The sequence below is a fragment of the Tiliqua scincoides genome, chromosome 3, assembly GCF_035046505.1.
Source record: "Tiliqua scincoides isolate rTilSci1 chromosome 3, rTilSci1.hap2, whole genome shotgun sequence".
Taxonomy (NCBI): Eukaryota; Metazoa; Chordata; class Lepidosauria; order Squamata; family Scincidae; genus Tiliqua; species Tiliqua scincoides.
This window is the reverse complement of record NC_089823.1, coordinates 32,895,424-32,920,614: the sequence shown is the minus strand read 5'-3', so window position 1 is coordinate 32,920,614 and position 25,191 is coordinate 32,895,424.

Below are 25,191 nucleotides of genomic sequence, written 5' to 3'. Positions count from 1 at the left end.
CAGTCTTCCTGTGGTGGACCACTCTCCACCAAATCCTACACTGGAGTAAGTTGGAACACAATATGACTAATCTGGGAATCTATTTACACAGGAGAGATAAATCCCTATTGGTCTGCTGTCATGTCCTTTGCATCGGTCATTCTCTCCTAAGTGCACTAAAAATACTTGGGAGGGAAGTTCACATGGAGGTATTTGAAACCATTGGCAGCTCCAGAGCATAACTTGCTTCACCAGTCCTTGGGTGTTAGCCAACCTGCCATGGTCAGACTGAATTCCCATGCAACTGCTGGCTGCTCAGTTGTGAGCACAGAATAAAATGAAATGTTTGTGTGTGACAATATTATCTTAAGAACTCAGTTTTACCATATACATTTCCCCCTTTTTTGACTTCTCTAAAACTAGATACAAGTTATTGTTTCTCACTGAAAATAACAGCATAGCTGTACATTATGATTTGTTCATATTATATATTCTGATGTGTCAATACAATGTTTGACAAAGGTAAGAATGTAACTATTATTGTATTGGCAACCTTCAGACTCGAAAGACTATGGTATCGCGCTCTGAAAGGTGGTTCTGGCACAGCGTCTAGTGTGGCTGAAAAGGCCAATCCGGGAGTGACAATCCCTTCCACACCGGGAGCAAGTGCAGTCTGTCCCTGGTCTGTCTCCCTGGCTATGGGCCTTCCTTCTTTGCCTCTTTGCCTCAGACTGCTGGCAAAGTGTCTCTTCAAACTGGGAAAGGCCATGCTGCACAGCCTGCCTCCAAGCGGGCCGCTCAGAGGCCAGGGTTTCCCACTTGTTGAGGTCCATCCCTAAGGCCTTCAGATCCCACTTGCAGATGTCCTTGTATCGCAGCTGTGGTCTACCTGTAGGGCGCTTTCCTTGCACGAGTTCTCCATAGAGGAGATCCTTTGGGATCCGGCCATCATCCATTCTCATGACATGACCGAGCCAACGCAGGCGTCTCTGTTCCAGCAGTGCATACATGCTAGGGATTCCAGCACGTTCCAGGACTGTGTTGTTTGGAACTTTGTCCTGCCAGGTGATGCCGAGAATGCGTAGGAGGCAGCGCATGTGGAAAGCGTTCAGTTTCCTCTCCTGTTGTGAGTGGAGAGTCCATGACTCGCTGCAGTACAGAAGTGTACTCAGGACGCAAGCTCTGTAGACCTGGATCTTGGTATGTTCCGTCAGCTTCTTGTTGGACCAGACTCTCTTTGTGAGTCTGGAAAACGTAGTAGCTGCTTTACCGATGCGTTTGTTTAGCTCAGTATCGAGAGAAAGAGTGTCGGAGATTGTTGAGCCAAGGTACACAAAGTCATGGACAACCTCCAGTTCATGCGCAGAGATTGTAATGCAGGGAGGTGAGTCCACATCCTGAACCATGACCTGTGTTTTCTTCAGGCTGATCGTCAGTCCAAAATCTTGGCAGGCCTTGCTAAAACGATCCATGAGCTGCTGGAGATCTTTGGCAGAGTGGGTAGTGACAGCTGCATCGTCGGCAAAGAGGAAGTCACGAAGACATTTCAGCTGGACTTTGGACTTTGCTCTCAGTCTGGAGAGGTTGAAGAGCTTCCCGTCTGATCTGGTCCGGAGATAGATGCCTTCTGTTGCAGTTCCAAAGGCCTGCTTCAGCAGGACAGCGAAGAAAATCCCAAACAAGGTTGGTGCAAGAACACAGCCCTGCTTCACTCCGCTTCGGATGTCAAAGGGGTCTGATGTGGAGCCATTGAAGACAACAGTGCCCTTCATGTCCTTGTGGAAGGATCTGATGATGCTGAGGAGCCTGGGTGGACATCCGATCTTGGGGAGAATCTTGAAGAGGCCGTCTCTGCTGACCAGGTCGAAAGCCTTCGTGAGATTTATGAAGGCTATAAAGTGTGGCTGTCGTTGTTCCCTGCATTTCTCCTGCAGTTGTCTAAGGGAGAATACCATATCAGTGGTGGACCTGCTGGCTCGGAATCCGCACTGTGATTCTGGATAAACGCTCTCTGCAAGTACCTGGAGCCTCTTTAGTGCAACTCGGGCAAACAACTTTCCTACAACGCTAAGGAGAGAGATGCCACGGTAGTTGTTGCAGTCACCCCTGTCACCTTTGTTCTTGTACAGCGTGATGATGTTTGCATCCCTCATGTCTTGAGGTACTTCACCTTCTCTCCAGCAGAGACAGAGGATTTCATGCAGCTCAGTAGCGATGATCTCTTTGCAGCACTTTAGGACTTCAGCAGGGATGCTGTCTTTTCCAGGTGCCTTGCCAAAGGCAAGGGAGTCCAGGGCCACGTGAAGTTCTTCTAGGGTTGGTTCACTGTCAAGCTCCTCCAGCACAGGCAGGCACTCAATGTTGTTCAGCGCTTCTTTGGTGACTACATTTTCTCTGGAATATAGCTCAGAGTAGTGCTGCACCCAGCGTTCCATCTGCTGCGCCCGATCCTGGATGACCTTGCCTGTTGCAGACTTCAGAGGGGCAATTTTCTTCTGTGTTGGACCTAAGGCCTGCTTGATACTGTCATACATCCCCTTGATGTTGCCTGTGTCAGCTGCTACCTGTATCTGGGAGCAGAGCTGAAGCCCGTAGTCGTTAGCACATCTCCTGGCAGTCTGCTGGACTTTGCTGCGAGCAGCTCGGAGGACCTGCAGGTTGCGCTCACTGGGACAGGCCTTGTGTGCTGCTTGAGCTCTCCTCTTTTCCTCAATGACTGGTGTCAACTCCTCAGAGTGGGCTTCAAACCAGTCTGCAGTCTTGTTGGTCTTCTTGCCAAATATGGACAAGGCGTTGTTGTAAACGGCATTCTTGAAATGTTCCCATCTGTTGGATGCGTTTGCTTCGACCGGGCCTGGAAGAGATTCCTCAAGTGCTAGTGCAAATTCTTCCACTTTTCTCTGATCCCAGGTCTTGCTGGTATCAATGCGAGGTCTTCCTTCCTTTTTCGTGTGATACAGTCACTTTGTTTGCAGTTTCACTCTGCTGCACACCAGGGAGTGGTCAGTGTCACAGGCAGCACTCTGATAGCTGCGTGTGATCTTGGTGCTGGGAAGGCTGGAGCGTCTGGTGAGAATCAGGTCGAGCTGGTGCCAGTGCTTTGATCTTGGGTGTCTCCAAGAGACTCTATGTTGGGGCTTCGTGTTGAAGAACGTATTGCTGACACAGAGACCATGATGACAGCAAAACTCTAGCAGGCGTTGGCCATTCTCGTTCATCTTCCCAATGCCGAACTGACCTAAGCAAGTGGGCCACGAACTGTTATCAGCACCAACTCTAGCATTGAAATCGCAGAGGATGAACAATGGCTCTTTTACGGGGATCTTCTTGATAGTGGTGGCCAGGTCATCATAGAATTTGTCTTTGGCTTCTGCTGGAGACGACAAAGTCAGTGTATAAGCACTGATGAGAGTGACAGGTCCTGCTGATGACTGAAGCTGCAGGGACAAAATTCTTTCACTTTCCACAGTAGGTGGGATGATGGACTTCAGCAGGGAATTTCTGACTGCAAAGCCAACACCATGTTCCCTGGTTTCGTTTGGTGGTTTTCCCTGCCAGAAAAATGAGAAATTTCTCTCCTTGACAGATCCGGAATCTGGAAGCCTCGTCTCTTGAAGGGCGACGATGTCCATCTGCAGTCTTCTCAGCTCCATGTCGATGACAGCTGTTTTGCGTGCGTTGTCTATTTCTTGCAGGTCATCAGAGAAGCCAGGTGTCATTGTCCTAATGTTCCAGGTGCCCAGCTTTAGGGCAGGAGCTTTCTGTTTTCTGTTGCATGGTGCAGAGTTGTCGATCCGCTTGTCGGTTTTCACCCTAAACCCCACGCACCCCGTGAGGTTAACGGACCGTGGCGAGGCAGCACTTTACTGACTGGGGACTGCCCAGCTTAAGGCGGGCAGTAGCTGCCCAATGAGATGCAATGATCTCTCCTACCGTCGGAAGCAGCCCCTGGCGTCATGCTCTACGCCAATCGAGCGAAGACTTATAACCGGTAAACTGCTGCTTCCCGTGTTGTGTCGACGCCGTATGGCGAAGTTGGAGTGTCCTCTCCAGTGCGCGAAGCCTGGGTAGAGAAGGCATGGAGGATAGGCTGTTACCCATGCAGCAAATCCCCCCTCTCCACATTGCTGGAATGGTCCAATGGAAAGGCAGAGGCCAATACGGTTGGTTTCAGCGGCGTCGCAGGAGTTGCCAGAACATGACTGTGTTCAGCCATGAACTGCCTCAGGGACTCCGGCTCCGGATTTTGCCTTGAGGTTGACTCCTGAAGCCTGTTCCACAACTGGATATAGCCACAAGGCAGTGGAGGTTTGGGATCAGAGTTTTCCTTCTCCTAGATCAGCTGCCTTCCCCCCTCCCACCCCGGATCCTCCGTTTCACTCACACATCACTCTTTCCAATTTCCAGGTACCCACAAAGCCCTTCCCCCCTCACCTTTCGTTTCACTCACACATTACAATGCCCTTCCCTCCCGCATCTTCCGTTTCACTCACACATCACAATGCCCTTCCGTTTCACTCACACATCACTCTTCCAATTTCCAAGTATGCACAATGCCCTTCCCTCCCGCACCTTCCGTTTCACTCACACATCACTCTTCCAATTTCCAAGTACCCACAATGCCCTTCCCTCCTGCACCTTCCATTTCACTCACACATCACTCTTCCAATTTCCAAGTACCCACAATGCCCTTCCCTCCCGCACCTTCCGTTTCACTCACACATCACTCTTCCGATTTCCAAGTACCCACAATGCCCTTCCCTCCCGCACCTTCCATTTCACTCACACATCACTCTTCCGATTTCCAAGTACCCACCCATAATTTCCAAGAATGTAACTATTAATCATATTTTTAAAGATGCTTGTTATTTGAGTCCCTTGCTACTTATCTGATAAATGGTAGTTAATAGCAGACACAATTCAAGGCAGATACAAAGCTCAGAACTGTGGCTTAAAATGTGTTCTGCTTCTGTAGGGCTGGCTGTTGAGTACCATGAGTTTGAAGACTAAACCAGGCAGGAGAACTCAAGACTGGATTCCCATGGATACATTCATAGTGTGTTAAAGAACTTTTAAAGAATATTGCCAGCAGTTTGTACCCCACTAGAGTGAAAGGTGCTCTTTGTAGAACTCAATTTACAATACAGGTGCTCTTTGTAGAACTCAATTTGTTCATGCCTTTTACCTTGTTTAGTGGAAGTAGAAGTTAAGAGGATGTCGCATGATCAACTGTGAATACTGAACAACTACCTGTAAACTCTGAAAAGTGCTGTTTTGTATGAAAATGACAGGTGACGCTAACAATAAGAAATGGTGTAATTGTTCATATATTATAGTAATTAATTAATTTAATGAATTAATTGATTTAATTAATTATTTGTAATTAATATATACATTTTAAAGAGGTATGAATGTTGGTGCTTTCTCAAAACTATTTTTACTTGGTAAATTCAGTCTACCGCCACTCTCAAAATTGTGTGGTAGACACAAAGGATTCTTGTAAATAGTCCAGCAAGCATCAATATATGTTCTGATTTGAACTTTTGTCCAGGATTTTACAAAACAAGATACATTGAGATTTTGGTGAATTTTGAACTGTTCCAACACATCTAGCAGCAAAGTTAAAGCTTTTTTGTGATTCGCAAACTGCTTAAGGGTTGATAGCAGTTTAGAAAGAAACAGAGGAATATAACAGAACAGAGGTTCAAAACCTGTTCTGTTGCTTAGTGGATATTACATAGTTTTCTTGGACGAAAAACATACATGTTCAAAAATTTTAGGAAATCCAATACCCATTTTCTTCACATACCACTTGATATTGCCTTTTCCCATTATTTTCTGTTGTGCCTGGAAGGGCATTTCATAAAATACCCAATAAAAGTCCCCAAAGAGCAGTCAGTATTTCTCCTAGATATTTGGACATTTCAGAATTTGCTTGGACATATCTAAGGATTGTCCAAAGTCTGAGACTCTTTATAATGCTATCACTGAGTTTTTAGAAATACAATATGTGGTCCAGTATAAAATGTATTCTCCTTCTTGTCTGTATCTGGCTGGAATGCATGGCCTTCTGGCGTCATTTCCACAACTATGTTTGCAGAAAGACTTCAGCAGGTGCTATATCTCCTGTCACAGCAGCACTGGGGTGGAAGAAGTACAGATGTCAGACCTCATTATTAGGCACATGTTATAGAAACCAGCAGTTAGAGCTGGAATTGGCAGGAACTGGAATCAGGAATTGGCAATCCTGCATCAGCATTATGCGCAGAACTTGAATAGTTTTTGTCTTGGACGTTCATGGTTGCAAGTGGGAAAACTCTTTAAACTGGAATGCAGCCCATCCATGATGTGGACAAACATTGTGTGGTGGATTGGGGTTCAAGTGGAGGGGTGGGGAACAGATGCCCACTACCTCTATTCCACTATGGGTGGAGCTGGTCTCCTTGTTGGCCCCTTCCTGAACTGCCAGAGCCTTTCATTGCATGTTTTGTTAAAAGAGCCCACACAGAGGAAAGTGTGAGATCACCTTTTTCTGATATCGGAGCACAGCAGTCTGGCTCCCTCACTGTCCCCACCAGTTGCTTTAAAAGAGGATGGAGAGAGGAAGGTCACTTTTTCCTGCTCGTGGACTCTATAACCAAAGAATGAAAAGTAGAGTCCTCTGGGAGCAATCCCAGCATGTTTCACATTTCCTGCTTTGATTCAAGAGTCCTTGGGAAGAAGAAACCTAGTAAGGGGGGTGTTGGCGGAGCTGGTGGTTGCAGGCATAGCTATGTGCTGCCTCAGGTAGCTCAGTAGCTTCAGCCAGCTCTGTGAACTGCCCCAGTTCAGAAATCCATGTTCCAGTTTGGAGCATGGAAGAAGGGAACTAGACGTAGAAAGCTGAGTATGATGTCCTCTGTGTTCAGTTTGTCAGAGTTTTCTTTAAAAGGGGGGGGGGCTCCAAATGACCCCAATCCTCCCTCCCAGGAAAGCTTGGAAAAGTCTGAGAAAGCCTGGAAAAATCAGTGACATGAACTTTGTGTTTGTGACTGAACCATTTCTTGGTCATTCCTGGCACTCTACTATAGTGAACTTGCCCAATAGTTACAAACTGGAAATGCTAAAAGCATACCATTGTTATGAATATGACTGTGAAGTTTGGATACTAAATACTATGTGTATGTGAGAGCTGATGGGGACCACAACACTGCGGTATGATACGCCTGTGCAGAGAGATTGTAGGCTCAAACTGTTCTCGCATGATGAGACCTAATGTAATTCATTGTTGCTTTCTAGTAATGAGAGTGTATTTCCATGATGTCTGGTCATAATTTTGCATTTGTATGCCGTAGGGTAATTGACTGAACTGACAATGCAATACTGGCTGAAGAAAGGGTACGTGACCAGGAAATTGCTGAGAAACAGCTACTCCAAAAGGCTTGAGAGACACTCTATATCACCATATAAAAATAAGAGTTCTATATGTAAGGGCGTATGGAGGATTTGTTATACGGTAACAAATACAATGTGTCATGAGAGACATGGTAAAGATGTGAGTTAGCATGATCATATGTCAGAGACAGAACAACATGCTCAAGATAAGTTTACATGTAGTGAGATCTACGTAGGTATAAGCATGAGAATTTAACCAAACAACACTTCATAGTTAGATTGCTATACTAGAGACATTTATAGATAGATCCTTCATGGACCTTATCCATTGGAGCCAAACCTCACTGCTAAGGCTGCATTCTCACTAATAAATAATATTCTGTTTCCCTGGAACCATGTAAATACTTTGTTTATTCAATGGCTGTCCTGGTACACTTGGCTAAGCACAATACCTGTGAGACAGAAGACCATATCTGCCTCATTCATTCCCTTCATCTCGCTGCCTTTCCCCCCTTTTGTGCATGTGTGAGAAGTCAGGCTCTAAGGGAGGTGTGTGCTGTGACCCTAAATCAAGCTGCTCTGGAAGGTTGAAAATTACATATTCATGTGTATCTTATTGCCCAGTGGCTGGATCTAATCTTGAGCTTTCTGCAACAATAGGCATCCCATTCTTACTTCCAGTTCTCTGATATCATCATCCAGTAAGTGATCGCCTTGGGACATGGCAACCCTTGGAGTGAAATGTTATGTAGCCAAGGAACATGTGGCATGGTCTTCTAGAAAAACATACTGGGAAAGAAAATACATAGTAGTGATTTGTTTTGTACCTAACTCCATCAAACAAAGCAGCAGTAAAGCTATTGTAAATACACAATTTGGGATTCACTGATAATCTAATAGCCCAATCCCATCCTCGAGATATGCCAGTGAATCTCCCTGTATGCTGCTATCACAACAACCCTGCCAATGTAGAAGCCTGCATGCCATTGGATGCACCATGAATGCTGGCCCAGCTCTGGAAAAACATGATGATGATGCAACTTGGATGTCATTTGGGTGACAACACAACTCCACTAATAGAAAGGATAAAACACAGAGGACATTGTGGTATGACATGGGAGGGACAAAGAAGAGTCGATGCATACCGTATCCTAAGCTCCCTTCAGACAACATATAGACTCCTGATGCTGGAAAAAAATGCCATGCCAGTGACAGACAGACCATAGGTAGGAATAACCCCATTAGGAATAATGGGGAAGGAAAAACAGCAGACAATTGCACCTGCCTGTGCTGTGCACTTTTCTACAATGGAGCATAGCTTACAAGATACATTTGGCAGCCAGCCATGGCACACCAGCCCAGTACTAAAGCCCCTGCCAGGAGAACTCTGTCTCAGATGATTGGACATGTGGCATGGGGCTATTTCTCTGTGATCTCTCAAAGGGATCTTTGGTGATGAGAACCATGGTGAAAGGGCTTTTATTGCACAAAGGGAGCACTATGCACAAACAACATCTGGTAGTTCACAGTGTATGGCAAGTTATTTGGTTAACTGCTGTCATCATGAAATTCTCATTTAGAGTATTTTGTCCACAGACACACCAAACTGGAACCTCTGCCTAATCGCCCCAACAGGGGAAAGAGAGTTAGGAGCAGTGTGTGTATCTGTGTTGATCATTCCAAATGGCTGATAAGGGGGCATCGCCCCAGCATGGGCCACTTATTGGCCTTACAGCTGAGCCCCTCATGCTCAGTTCACCTTGGCAGTGCTTCTCTGTCCAGCAGTGTTGGGGCTGATGCTGTGCTTGGCTTCTTGGACCTCACACTGATCAGTTGGCATCCTTCAGTCTCGGAAGACTATGGTGTCACGCTCTGAATGGTGGTTCTGGAACAGAGTGTCCTCTCCAGTGCGCGAAGCCTGGGTAAACTAGGTATGGAGGATAGGCTGTTACACATGCAGCAAATCCCCCCTCTCCACGTGGCTGAAATGGTCCAATGGAAAGGCAGAGGCCAATACGGTTGGTTCCAGCAGCGTTGCAGGAGTTGCCAGAACGTGACTGTGTTCAGCCATGAACTGCCTCAGGGACTCCGGCTCCTGATTTTGTCTCGAGGTTGACTCCTGAAGCCTTTTCCATAACTGGATGTAGCCACAAGGCAGTGGAGGTTTGGGATCAGAGTTTTCCTTCTCTCAGATGAGCTGCCTTCCCAGGCTGACGAGTCCCATCTAGACATGCTGATATCATGGTGATTACAAACTGATGTCAGGTTGCCACTCATAGGCCATGTTGGTGTTTCCATAGATGCTGAGGTTGTTACTGGGAAGAGTTTTACCAGCATTGCTTTTTCCAGGGCAGGCTTGGCATTTGGCCCTTGTTTTGCTGGTGCCAGTTCACCACCAGATAGGCTTAGGATACGATAGACCATGCCAGAGGCCATGCATTTCAGCATGGCATCTAAATAAGATTGGGCTGTATGTGGTTCATCCAAGGGACTGAGAAGAAGAAACAAGCCAGATACCTTTCCACTTGGAAATTGTCGATTCACTTTAGGTCGGAACCATTCCAAATCCAGATCTGCCAATGTTTTATTCTCAGTGGCCAGGAACCATTAATTCAGTCAGAATTCAACTTGGAGGAACATTCTTGGCTTTAATATGGATATCCCAGTGACACTCCTTAAGGTTCCCTCTAAATTTAGCACTAATTAATTTCTGCATGCATGAGTGCTTCTTTGGTCTATTGGCATTCCATGATTTTCATCTCGGGGTTCTGGATAGAACCAATCAAAGACAGAGGATTTTTAGGGCATTCTCAAATGTGCCTCCACAGTAGGAAAAGGACGTTCTCTTCTCCTTGGTGTTTTGTTGAAAATACTGGGACTGGATATAGAGTGAAATCATAACATCAAAGACTTATCTACTTCCCTGATCATACAAGGTATGTAAATTATGCCTGCTCCATGACCTACAGACCAATGTTTGCACAAATAATTTCCTCCCACAAGGATTCATATGGCTTGCACTCTTCCCAGGGTGAAGAACAGGAAATCCCTGCTGAAGATGAAGCCAAGTTCTACTAGACTGTACATAACATCTTTGTAGCCAACAGCAGGAAGGATTATGAGTTCCTCAGTTGTTTTCCTACACTGATGTCAGAACACACAAAAGCAAATCATTTAAGGATATGCTTGAGCTAAAAGACTCAGGATTTCTACCAAGACCCATAATACTACAGTGGTAGCCAATCCTATCTACACTTACACTTTCAGCCCAATCCTATCTACACTTTCCTGGGAGTAAGCCCCATTTACTCTAATGGGACTTACTTCTGAGTAGGCATGGATAGGATTGGGCTGTTAGTCTGTTGTAAACAGAGTTACCTTAAAGCAGCAATTTTCAATCTTTTTCATCTCAGGACACCCTGACATGGTGCTAAAATTGTCAAGGCACATCATTGGCTTTTGATAAGTGACAAGGCACACCATGCTGCTAGTGGGAGGCTAACATCCCCCAATGGCCCTAATAATAAATGATCTTGCCCCAAGTTCTCTGAGTATACCTGCAGACCATTTGCGGCACACCACTTCACACCACGGCACACTGGTTGGAAATTGCTACCTGAGAGCAATGGGCTCTCTCCTGGGCTCGACACACCGGCTTACCACCAGTGTACACTGTAGCAAACGTGCTGTAAGACACATTTGCAAGGCCTAACACCGGGCCAGCGCCTATGCTAGCCCAGCGCTGGCTGGCACTGGGCTAGTGCTGGGTGGGTGTCCGGCCTCGACCACTTGGCGGTCACAAGGACTGCTGAGCTGTGGTAAGGTAAGCAGGGGAGGGGGGACGTGGGAAGAGGGGGGGAGTCATGTCAGGGGGAGGGAGCGAGGGGGGTCCAGTGGAACTCTGCTCCACTGGATTCAGAGCTTTCATGGAGCCCTACATGAACGCTCTTCCCTCACTACCAACCTTTTGATCTGTGGTGAATCGAGTAGCCCCATTGCGGGTCTACTTCCCTTACCCAGGAGAAGGGGTCGAAGGAGGCTGCCCAAGAGTAAAGTTAGTATTCCTACTGTGTGATGCAGTGAAAAAGATGCTGGGTATACTTGAATCCCATTCAAACTGATAGAATGCAACTAACTTTTAATGAACCCAACACACTTCAATGGGGTTTATTTCTATGACTAGAGGCCCAACACTTACCATGGAAAATGGCAGAGAACTACCACATACTGTACTTCTGCACAAAGACAGCCCTGCTGGTGAAGCCCCTCTGCCGCTAAGCCCCTCTGCCAGCAGGCAGTACACTGATGCCAGCATAACAGCCAGAAATAATGCACCACTGATAAGGGGGTACAAAACAGCTGTTGGTGCAACCCTGCCAGCAGAAAAGCTGCAGCAGGGAGGAGAAGTGGGGCAGGATGGGCATGGGATGGTGTGTTTGCATTGATAATGGATCCTAACCCCCCTTTCCAAGACAGATATGCCCCCAATGGCTGCAAAGCACTATACAAGCAACAGAACTGGAGTAGATCAGAGGAGCTCCATAGGGAGTAATGCTGCAGCTGGAACAAGCATGTAAGCATAACCCACCCCCTTGACCAACCTCTCCACCATGATGGTGCATTGGATCAGGTGCACATCACACCAACACCCTTATTCTCGAAGCACGGCAGCCACATAGAAATGGGCTGTAGGCTGCATCTAAGATATATTCTCTCTTAGAATCCATGTTTCCTTCTGACATAATTTTGAAATTGGTGTTAAGGGGAGAGTAAGATTTCTAGAGAGTCAAATATATAATTCCTTTAATGGTTCCATCTATTCATATGCAGGGCCTAGGAGAGGGGGGTTAAGGGGGTAATTTGTACCCAGGCCCAGGGTCAGAAAGGGGGCCCAGAAATTTCCTGGGATCTTATATTTTCCAATCTCACCCAGATTCACTGCATACACAGGATGCTGGGGGCATTACCTTGGGCACATGGCAGCAACTTCTGCCACAAGCCATGCACACCAGTCCCAGGAATGCATATATTCCTTAACAATGTCAAATCTGGGAGGAAACTGACCTGCTACAGTAGCTCTTTGGTTTGTGGATCCGATTACCATGAAGGAGTGTAGAGGAGCTCAGCAACACAGCTGCATAAGTGCAGCTGCTGCAGAAGTCAGTTTTGGGGTACACAGAACACTTTCCATTCTAGTGTGAGCCTAAATACAATGATAACTAATCTGCAATGATTTTCGTATCTGAAAGATTTTAGAGAGACTTAGGATTGTGTTTGGTTTTTTGCATTACTGTATCTAGCTGCCAATGCTGGGCAGACCTGAGCGCTGCATTGGGAAGACTAGTAGACCTGGGCTCCAAAGACTATTCTGGCTGTCGACACTTTCCCCCCGCCTGTTTTGCCCCCATTCTGCCCACCCCCATTGCCACCCCCCCTACTCTGTTCCACCCCCTCCCTCTTTGGGAAGGGGCCCAAAAGAAACTTTGTACCCCCTGATAAAGTTCCTCTCAGACGCCCTATTCATGCGTGTGCAATTGTATGCACACACACCCTGCAAAGAATATATACAAATACATGCTATTTGCTACAGACACTTCTTAACATGACACCCCCCCTGTGCTGTTTACATATACATGTACCTTTCTCTACCTTAAGTCCACCTTCTTTCTTAATGCAAACAGTTCTCGAATTCTACCCAGAAAAACCCTCCTCCTACTTTTGTCTCCCGCTTCTCACTCCCCCCCCCACTGATGTCTGATGTTTTTGCCTCAGCAGACAGAGAATGGCAGGAAGACAGTGACGTGAGCAGACAGAACAACCAGGGAATAAAACCGAGCTGGTTGAGAATCTGTAATTAGAAGCTCAATTTCCGCTTCCTTCCCAGGCACTTTAAAAATCCCTTTCAGGGGTTTCTTGAATGCTTCAAAATGGAATGTCATTGAGATTTTGCATCTCCTGTTTCCTTGGCAACAGGTTGGTGATGCTTCACCTAGAAATATGCCGTGTCTCCGTGGAGATGCTGGCGTGGGTGTTTTGTGGCAATCACAATGGGTACATAGATTTGCCAGTCCCTCTTCTCTGCATGCATTAGATGAGACAGAAGAAGTGACATTTTTATTTTTAGCCAACTAGGTGTTAGTTTGATTTATTTTCATCATGCTTACCATTAGGACACTAGATCTTAAGACCTGTACACCTCAGTAATTGCATCAGCACAATCCAATCATGGCAATAATAGCATTAATAGAATGCCTGGAGTATTCAATATGCAGCATACGGTCATGGCTCCTTACAACAACCCTGTAAGATAGATCAATATTATTTCCTGTAGATTGACTCCCTGAGTTACCGAAAGTCAAGTTACGAAAGTCCACGTTACAGGTGGCTGAGTTATTTGTGAGGGTTCTGTTCCCAGAACTCATGTGGATGGCAAAAATTGCATTAAAGCAAATCCATTTAAAAAACAATGTCCTTTTGCTTAGTGATTTAAAGACAGCCTTGCTGACTTTTGTAATGCATCAAGCAGATAATCAGTCTCTCTCCAGGTGCTTAGAAAGGCTTTGCTCTGAGGTAGCAATCCCTCCCTTCACCAGGAGCAGAAGCACTGGGGAATGAATGGAGGAGATGATAATCAGTGCCATTTAGCATTCTTCCACATGCTCAGGGGGAAGGGAGGGGTCACTTTCCTTGGAGTGAAGCTGTTCTAAGTGCCTTGAGAAAGAATGATTGATGGATTGTCAAGCCGCTGCCCTCTCTTGCATTAACAAGGCTATTGTTAAACAACTCTTTCCTTTAATTAAAGGGGTCCTTCTCATAAGGTTGAGATAAAACCTCTGGTGAAAAATACATGGATAATTAGGTTACATCTGTAATTACTCAAAATTCAGACTGCAAAGACGTTATTCTGTCCAAGTCACTGTTGTCTTTTCTGATATACAGCCCAAACCTGCCATTTTCAAAATGGCTTTAACCTAATTTAATATGACATTATTTTCTACTGCTGTGATTGTTTTTGTTTGTGTTTTAATTTATTTTATAACCACCTTAAAGGTTGTCTCATGGAAAGGTGGGGTATAATTATGTTCAAAAATAATTTCGTCCAGGTGATCCTGGTAAAAGTAGGATTCTAGGTTGGGCATGTGGCTTACTGCCATGAAGCTACTCTCTCTTTCAGTGCATATTCACCTAGCCCTGTTTGTTCATATCAAGCTGAGTATCCTGTAACTGGTTACAGGGGGTGGGGGTGGGACTGCTCCAGCTAGCTCCCACCCAGAACCAATAAGCTCCATAGTCTTACTCCCTGATCTCCCGGTTTGCCTCGGTAGACAAATGGTTTACCTGCAAGAGTGAAGGCAACACTGCAGTGGAAAGGAAAATGTGAATTGACTTGCAAGTTGGGTACATAGTGAACCAATCTTACTGCTCCCATGGGTCTCCATGAGTCCAAATTAATGCTCAACAAGCCACTTTGATTGTGTGAGTAAACTCTTAAGTCGAAGGGAGTTATAGTAAGAACAAAATGGCCTAGTAGAGAGGTTTCATAGTATTGTGGTGAGGAGGATGCAGCTCTGCAACTGAGTGTTGCAAAGAGTGTTAAAAAGAAGGAAAGAAAACTAATTTCATTTGAAAGATCATTCTGGTTTTTAAATGGATGTTTGAGATGTAACTTTAAGAGAAACCACAAGCAGTAGCTGCTCCACCTTATCACACCGAACAACCATAAACAAAGAGATGAATCACTATTTCGATCATGAGCATCTTTTGTTGTGCACTCAGATACTACACCAGTTGAAATCATATAATCATGTGATGCAGATATAAAATGGTCAACATTCACACCCAAAGAACCTCACACACAAAGACTTCCATTCTTTGATGTTTTACTGCTTTTCTCTCCCATTCAGTGTTGTGCATCCATTCTGCTCTGTAGTAATCTAACACACAGTCCCCCGTCCCCCCTGTATCACACTGTCAGTGCTTATGCTAGTTCAATCTTGCAGATAAATGGCTGGAATAGAGTTGGTGGAGGAGGAAGGTTCAGTTTTTAATCTGCTCCACCGGATTCTAGCCTCCATGCTGGACTGAAAAGCTTGACATGGAGTTTCTTTTGTTTGCACCAGCAACATGGCATAAAAAGCCCCATTGTGGGGCCTGGGGTTTGCTTGGGGGGAAGGGGACAAAAGTTCCTTTCCTTTGGGGAGACCTTTGGTAGCTTCCTGGCACCTGCAAGATACAGCAGTAACCATTTTGGCACTGCTGTTCCTCTGGGTGGCAAGAATCATAGGATTGGGCTGCTACAACCAAAGAAAAAGTACAATTATAAAACCAGTTAAAATTAACAAACAACTGAGTAAGCTATCCAAAATGCAAAATATTACATTGATGCCTCCTGGGCACCTTCTTTAGAGTCTGGGCTGCCTCCTCCCTCCCCCCTTTTTCAAAGGTGGAAGGGAGGAGGCAGCTCACCGGAGGTAATTGAAGTGACGATGACATCACTGCAATTACTTCCAGGCCAGGGAGGGTGGCAAATGGGTGTGTGGCCCCTGGTGGGAAAACTGCCAGGACTGCCACTGGGCCTTAACCATACTAGGTCTTTGAGATTGGGGCAGGCAACAAATAAGCTCAAAGCCTTTTCTGAATTTCAGTCTGGCTGGGGCACCTTCCTTATGAGGAAAGGCTACGGCATTTGGGCCTCTTCAGCCTAGAAAAGAGGCGGGGGGATATGATTGAGACGTACAAAATTATGCAGGGGATGGACAGAGTGGATAGGGAGATGCTCTTTACACTCTCACATAACACCAGAACCAGGGGACGTCCACTAAAATTGAGTGTTGGGAGCGTTAGGACAGGCAAAAGAAAATATTTCTTTACTCAGCGTGTGGTCGGTCTGTGGAACTCCTTGCCACAGGCTGTGCTGACGGCATCTGGCCTGGATGCCTTTAAAAGGGAATTGGACAAGTTTCTGGAGGAAAAATCCATTATGGGTTACAAGCTATGATGTGTATGTGCAACCTCCTGATTTTAGAAATGGGCTATGTCAGAATGCCAATGCAAGGGAGGGCACCAGGATGAGGTCTCTTGTTATCTGGTGTGTTCCCTGGGCATTTGGTGGGCCGCTGTGAGATACAGGAAGCAGGACTAGATGGGCCTATGGCCTGATCCAGTGGGGCTGTGCTTATGTTTCTTATGTTTCCCATTTCAGTTCATCTCCATCCATCCTTTCTTGCAAAAGCACATAAAGCAAATGAGCTGGCATGCCTGAAATATACTGGTGAATAAAAATCTTGTTCATTCTGTTAAGGCAGAGCAGGCATATTCTTGGCTGTCAAAATGGCCCAAGGGAAACATCATAAATTAAGCTTAAACCATGAGCTCTGCTGCATGAACAAAACACAGGTGCAAGGCACGTCTTTTTGCAATAAGATAGCATTACACGTAGTCATGCCTTCACCAATCAAGCTAGCTCATTCTGCAAAGAAAATAATTTCCATCTAATATTTATGAGGCATGGCTTGCATTGGAGGGCACCAATGATTCAGAATTCGCCCTTTCAAATAAATGTTCTGCAAATATTTCCCCAACTGCTCTCTTTGTGTCTTCTCACTGGCTTCTTCACAATCTCCTTTTCTTGCTTGCCATTTAAGAAAACACCTGTAGAACAACTTGTGCAGAAAGTCATTAATGACAGCCTCTAATTAAGACCAGCCGACCTGTTGAATGAGGTGCAGTAAACTATGGAAGATACCAGCCAGGATGGAATAAGGGATGTCTCTTACATCATGCAGAACTTTGGAGCAAGCAGAAGTGTGGGTTTCTCATTCTCATTCTGCTTGCTCCATTGCCCAGCATAACATGAATCCACCCCACTCTTCCCCTGGCCCTCTGTGCATGCTAGAGAATGTATGTGGAGGGAACACGATACACAGGAAGCAGAGGCACAATCACTTATTTGCTCAACTGGGAAATAAAGTTCAGTGTAAATATATCAGTAGTGGGTTTAAACTGGAGTTTAGGATTGGCTGTGGATTAAAGTAATGCACCTTTTAGCACAGAGTCCTGTACTGGTTTCTTGGTAGGATGAACATTGTAGGTAAAGACTGAGCTTATGGTTGTTCATCAACATTTGTGGCCATGCAAACATGTTTCTCATTGGATTGCGAAAATCAGATCTGATCCACCCAACCAATTTTTGGGCTCATTATAAGCAATGGCGAAATTTTTGTAGGCCTGTCCTGAGATTGTGGTGATGGCTTAACTGCTTCCACTTTCAAACTGGGTTGCCAGAACAAAAGAACATGCTATGACTTTAAAATAAGCTCCCCAAAAGTGGTTGTGTGAATTTGTCCCACAGTGACAAAGAATCAGAATACTGTATTGTTTAAAGGTCCAATCTTAAGCACACGGATTAGGGAGTAAGACTCATGGAACGTTAGCATGGACTGCTGAGTGAACAGGTATCAAAGTACAGGTGTGCACCTCTTAACGACCTTCCAGCCAGTGACAGGTCGCATATGTGATGGCTGCCGCTGATCAGGAAGTTCCCCCCCAAGCCTCTGAAGCTGAGACTCTCACATAACACCAGAACCAGGGGACATCCACTAAAATTGGGAGAGTTAGAACAGACAAGAGAAAATATTTCTTTACACAGCGTGTGGTTGGTCTGTGGAACTCCTTGCCGCAGGATGTGGTGACGGCATCTGGCCTGGATGCCTTTAAAAAGGGATTGGACAAGTTTCTGGAGGAAAAATCCATTACGGGGTACAAGCCATGATGTGTATGCGCAACCTCCTGATTTTAGAAATGGGCTATGTCAGAAGGCCAGATGCAAGGGAGGGCACCAGGATGAGGTCTCTTGTTATCTGGTGTGCTCCCTGGGGCATTTGGTGGGCCGCTGTGAGATACAGGAAGCTGGACTAGATGGGCCTATGGCCTGATCCAGTGGGGCTGTTCTTATGTTCTTATGACTCCCCTCTGGAAGCTCAGAATGCTGGAATTGCACAAGAGATATAACTTCCTGTTTCCTCCGGGAAACCAGAAATCATGTCTCTCACACGATTCTAGCATTATGAGCCTCACAGAGACAGCGCATGGATATGTGCTGCCTCTGGGAGGCTCAGAAAAGCCGCCGGAGGTGAAGGGAGCAGAGCTTCCTCTAGTCTTCAGAGGCTTTGCATAGCGCCAAGTCTCTCTTGACAACGGGGAAGCTGGTCTGCATCCCTGTCATTAAGCCGTGCATGGTAGTCTGCTTCTCCCATGCATTTACTCAGATTTGCTCCAAAAGCACCTTGTTTTTGCAAGGCACTGTGACAACAGCATGAACTGTTGCCAGTAAGTTTCTGTCTTGGTTCACCTCATTGATCCGGACCGGAATGTCAACACATTAAAACAATGTTCCTTTGACTTTTCTTCAGCAGTTTTCCTCTACCAAATCTTACAAGTTTTAAAAAATTTGAACTGCAATACCGATTGCCCTTTAGAGTGCTTTCAAATGCCAGATTTACCTCCTGTTTTGGCATTTAGCACAGGGTAAATATGACATCCGCAGAGCAGTAGCACCCTTTTGCTCTCATTTTTCATGGGGCCGTTGTTCAACCTGGAAAATATCTATAAGACTTGGGAACATTTTCTTCAAGCCTGCTTTAGCCACAGGTGGTATGCAGTTTCTATTCTGCCTGTACTGACAACCACAAATAAATTGAACTGGGGTAACTTTAATTCTTCTATGTGGTTGAAGGGACATACCGAGGGAATTTCAGTAGTTTACAGTTGCCAGTGGTTGATTTTTGCGTACCCCTAATGAATTACCTCTAATCATTATTTACAATTGTCTCCCTCTCCTTCTCAATATAATTAGGCCATTGTTTCTCAGATTCTGTGTCCCCTTCTGACCTTCCTACATCTTCCATGTCTTTTGAACCTAGAAACTTTATTAGGTGTACCTCCCCAGCAACTCTTATCCTTAAGAACATAAGAAGAGCCCTGCTGGATCAGGCCAAAAGCCCAGCTAGTCCAGCTTCCTGTATCTCACAGTGGCCCACCGAATGCTTCAGGGAGCATACAAGACAACAAGACACATCCTTTTGCCCTCCCCTGCATCAGGCAATCTGAGGTATCCGACCTCTAAAATCAGGAGCTTGCACATATCTACCATGACTGGTAACCTGTGATCCCATCCTGATCTCCTGAGCTCCTTCATATACTATCTGTTTGCAGTATTTCATCCTGCTAGAGATACAGTAACTGCACCCACAGTAAGCGGGTGCCAGGAGTTTTATCTCCACCCTTTCCTTCCTGACCCAGGGTGGTGTAGTAGTTTGGGAGAGGGACTTAGACCTGGAAGATCCAGGTTTGACTCCCCCCTCAGCCATGAAGCTTCCTGGGTGACCTTGGGCCAGTCACTTCCTCTTAGCCTCACCTACCTCACAGGGTTGTTGTGAGGACAAAAGGAGGGCAGCAGCTATGTAGACTGCCCTGAGCTCTTTGGAGAAAGGGTGGTGAAAAATAAATAATAAATAAAATCATGGAAGCACTTTGATCGTTAAAGGCCCATTCCTAGTAAGTCATTCAGAATTCTTATGGATTCTCCCCATTGGTATAGTAACAGTGGAGAAGCAACCAATTTTTGGTGGAGAGCCAGAAACAGATATCTCAGTACATTATGTACCAGTTAGTAGGGTGGTCAAAGGCAAAAGAAGCCAACGGCCCTGTACCTTTAAAAAGTTAACATTTTGTGTTTGTTTAAAATGCTTATATTCTTATATATAAAATGCTTATATTATATACCCCAAGGGAGCTTACATCATCATCATCATCATCATCATTATTATTAACAACAACAACAACAACAACAGTATTTACATACTGCTTTTCAACAAAAAGTTCACAAGACAAATCAAATAACTAATGGCTCCCTCTCCCAAAAGGGCTCACAATCCAAAAAGATGCAAAAGAACACCAGCCGTCAGCCACTAGAAAAGACACTGCTGGAATGAGAAGGGCCTTTATATCATAAAAACAAAAATTTAAAACAAGAACAATAATCACTATTAATAAATTTACCTTTAACAGTGCCCTGTAGAAGGAAATATTGTAGCAGGTGCAGCTTTTCTCATGCTTGCATGGCACCTCTGCTAAAATGCCTTCTTTTACACAACTATTAAAGGTAAAATAGATAATAAAATCTTTATCTCTGGTTACCCTATAAAAGCAGAATGATGTATGCAGGTGCATGTAAGCACTACATTTTTTGTAGGGGAAGGCTAACTGTAGATTAATACTGGAGCAGAGAAAGCAATTATTATAAGGCACACATGTTATTTCAGGACACATCTGTGAACAGGTAATAAATTCTGAATAGAAATGACTCTGTCTTATTTCACTGTTTGTTTGAGAGAGAAAGTGCTGAAGCAACAACAAAATTGGTTATTAACCATATTGCAAATGGACAGCTCAATCCTATCCTGGGTTTATGTTGATGAACAACAGCACAAAAGTCATACCGTTGTTTTTCAGGCTGTGGCTGCTAGACCAAATGGCAGAAGTCCGTGCACCGGTGACAGTGGCCTGCGGAACCTCCTCCATCCAGCATTGCCACCAGTAAGCCAGTGGGATGATGTTGGTGGTACAAGGAGGATAAGAAGCAGGCTGGGCTGGGGACTGTTCAGGGAAGAGGATCTTGGTGGCAGTGGTGCATTCCAAAATCATTTTCCCTTTTTTGTCTCTGACTCTCCTTGGACTTACGCCAGCTAATAGCTGGTGTAGGTCTGAGGATACCCACTGGAGGCCAGGCAGCCTATGGCAAGGTAAGTCAAAAAGACCCTCCCTCCCCATAGCATGCAGAATGCACTCTGTTAGTGCAACTGCATATAATGAACTAGTGGAGGTGTAAATGTACAAAATCTTTTAAATGTGGACATTCACAAGTAAAGGTTAATAACACCACTGCAAATGTCCAAAAATAGGTACTCCCTCCACTTTAATCAAATTTCATCCATTCACTAAACAACTCAAGATGCACAAAATTAGATAAAATGAAGGAAAGCTTCCAGATTAAATGATGACAAATAACTGTGCAAGAGTTGTAGGAAGTTCTTCTTCTACAGCCCTTTCTTTGTGTGTCATATTGAAATTTGGGACCTGCCCCCAAATGATAGCTATCTCCTGGAACCATCAGCCCTTCAGTTTTGCTATCCCAAGTTTATCTGTTAACTGAGCACCTTCAGCATCTGGGTTGAATTTCACTGAAAATTCCCATTGCTTATTCAGTGTACCTCCTAATTAGAACTTTGCAGGCTTGTGCCAGAATTAGAGTTTGTGATGATTAAATAAAAATCCCACTGTAATACTGCCACAAGCATTTGTTTTGCCTCCAACCTAGTTTAACTTCATCACTAAATACAATATTGGTAAGGAGAAGCTGAGACATTGGCTAGATGCATATAGAGTGGGGGCCTGGGTAGTTACAGGGGCTAGATGCTATGAATCTGCTGGACCACTGCTTCAGCAAGTGCACTGGATACCTATTCACTTCTGGTCCCAATTTAAGCCATTTCTGCCCAACGTTGCACATACGCAACAGGGATCAAATGTGTACACCTGTGGGTTGGGCAAAAACGGGTTAAGGTGCTGGTATGCACCTTTACCTGCCAACCTAGCAGTTCAAAAGCATGTAAAAATGTGAGTAGATAAATAGGTACTACCTCAGTGGGAAGTTAACGGCGTTCCGTGCACTTAGGTGTTTAGTCATGCCGGCCACATGACCACAGAAACTATGGACAATGCCGGCTCTTTGGCTTAGAAACGGAGATGAGCACCACCCCTGGAGTCAGAAATGGTTAGGCTTAACGCCGGGGGGACGGGACGGGACACGGGGACAGGACCTTTACCTTTACTTTATTAACCTTTAAGGCCCTTCATGGTTTGGGTCCAGGCTGAGAGACTGCCTTCTTCCATACATTCCAGTCCATTCCTCTTAAGTCATCTGAGGGGGCTCTTCTACAAGTGCCACCTCTGTCCCAAGTGAGGGAGGGCAGCTGAGGGGCAAGCTTTTTCTGTTGTGGCACCACAATTATGGAATTTCCTTCCAGGGGAAGGAAAAACTACCCATGGCTTTTCGGTGAAGGCTCAAAACACACCTGTTTCATCTGGCATTTGGTTGCTGAGTGGATTTTCACCCTCTGTGCCTCTAAAATACTACTATGGCTTGACTGCTTCCCTGAACTAATTTGTACCCACCCCATATGGGTCAATGATATGTGTTGGCTTTTGCCCTGTTTTGCTTTGTTAATGTTAAAATTAATGTTTTAATGCTTAGTTTGATGTCTCTCTTTTTTACTTATTGCTGCGAGACATGGTACATTTATTATGGAGCTGCTTCCCTGACTAATTTGTCTCCCCACCCCTATGGCTTGATGATGTATATTGGGTTTTGCTTTGCTTTTAATGTTTTTAATGCTTTTAATGTTTTAGTGTTTAATGTTAAGATTTTTTTCAATGCTCAGTATTTTTTTTTTTTTTTACTTATTGTTGCAATACATTGTCCTTTTATTATGGAGCTCTGTAAGCCACCTTGGGCATTTGCTTTGGCATGGAAGAGGCAGGATATAAATTTTTCAAATAAGTAAATAAAAATTACAGAGTTGTACAGAGTCAAAATTATACAGAGTAATACTTCCCCCCCCCCAGCCCTTTCATTGAACCCCTTGCCTGGTCTGACCTGGTGTACTATACAGCAGGAGACAGAGGTGGGTGGACAAAGAAGTGGTGGAAAAATAAGGACAATTTGCAGGTATCTGTTTTAATAGTACAATGTGGAGAGTACAGGAGAAATCTCCAGGCTGTGATCTGGCAATCCTACTTGGAGCAGTTCTCCGAGTCCACTACTTTTCACTAGGATCATATTTGCTGGAAATGCTGGGGTATGACTTTGGAACTTTGAGGATGCAAAGCATATACTCAACTGTTGGGGCATGACTGCTTGTTCTTTTTTATTTTGAAGCCTTCAAATCTTAGGAGTCTGGTAATCAACTCCTATGAGGAGTGGTTAAATAAACTTCATATGTTTAGCCTAGAAACGAGGGAAATATGATAGCCATCTTCAAATATCTGAAGGGCTGTCACATGGAAGAAGGCACAAATTTAGGGCACAGTTCTAGCTGATCTGCAGAATGCACTGCAGAATGCACTCTGCACTGGTGCTAGCCATTACAAAATTGCTGTACAGCACTCTGTGACAGCATAGCAGTTTGGCTCATTGGCAGGAAGGCCAGAGCCTAAACACATCTACTGGCAGAAGGAGTAGTGCATGCCAGATGTGGTAAGTTCCTTCTGGGCAGCATGTGAGTGGGTGGAAAGTGGGGAGGAAGCAGAATAGGGAAGGTGAAGGTTGTGATGGGGAGAAGGATTACAAATAGAACCCGGGAGGGGAGTGAGTTTTTCAGTGTCAGTGTTTGCTGCATCCTTTCCCCCTTCCAGGCCTGATCTGTGAACATGGGTCAGCATGGACTTGTGTCTGTGATTTAGCTGGTGTGGGTCCAAGTAGACCCACTGTGTAGGCTGGGGCTTAACCAGGCTAAGGAGGAGGTTAGTCGAGGAGGTAAGTCGAGGAGGCTTTCCTCTTGCTAAATTCCCTTTGTAGGCTGCAGCACAAGCCATGCTACTTTAGAACGGAGCTACTTTAGAATTTGCACTGGACTTGTCTGTTACTCTCTGTGACTCCTGACTGGATTCAAGGGGTTGAAATGACAGGGAAATAGATTTAGGCTAGACATTCAGGAGAATTTCCTAACTGTATGAGCTGTCCAGAGCTGGAACAGTCTAGCTGTCCATCTGTCAGGGATGTTACAGTAGTTGCGGGTGCTAAGCAGGGGAGTGAACTAGATTACCTCTAAAGTGTTCTCCAACTTTAACATTCTAAGATTCTATGATACCCAGCAGATCTAACATAGCTTAGTGGCTAAGGAACAGAGCTATAAATCTAGGATTTCCCAGTTAAATCTTGTCTCTGCTATCAATTCATTAGGTGGCCTTAATAAAACCACCTTAATAAAGCCACCATTTACCTTCTGCTGTAAGTGCCACAGTGACATGGTAAAAGGTGAGCCACGGTTGTGAGCTTTGAGGCTGCTGGCACAAGCAGCTGGAGGCCCCAGTGCAAGGTGCCAGTGCAGGTAAGGTGGTGGAGTAGGGTGAGAAGGGACATTTTGAGGGTGGGAGGAGATGGATCCCAGTGAAAGCAGTGCACACCAGGATGCTATCTCTATTTTTCTGACCCAATACTTCCCCTGCCTCTTCTCAGACTTACACCAACAAAATACCTGGCACATGCTTGAGGAGACTCATTGATGATCAGGTGGCCTATGGAGGAGTAAGTTAAAAAATATTTTACTTACCTCTCCCAAGATGTTTAGCTGTCCCCCCCCCCCCAATTGCCTGCAACTCCTGCACACTCCATCAGCACAGTTGCATGTAAAAAGAAGGTGGGAGACAGGATTGGGCTCTTTCAGTCTATCCTACCTAAATGCTGTGCTAGTGGAACACACATTCTGCTGGTGTGTGCTGCACCCATAATAGATTTCCCCTGTATATATATGTTTCAGATATGTGCATGCAGGGAGAAACTATGGCTTTCTCACACCCAGTAATGCACCTTAAAGATTATTGACGGAAGCAGTTGGAATAGTCTGAGGCAGAGTTAAAAGAGTTGCCATATGGTTCCCTTGAACAATGATGATCTCATTCATTGGCCCAGCTACAGTGTGAAGTAGCCCAGAGTTATTTTAATTTTACCAACACCAAACAAATGAAGTGACTGAGTGAATAGCTTTGGACCTTACAGTC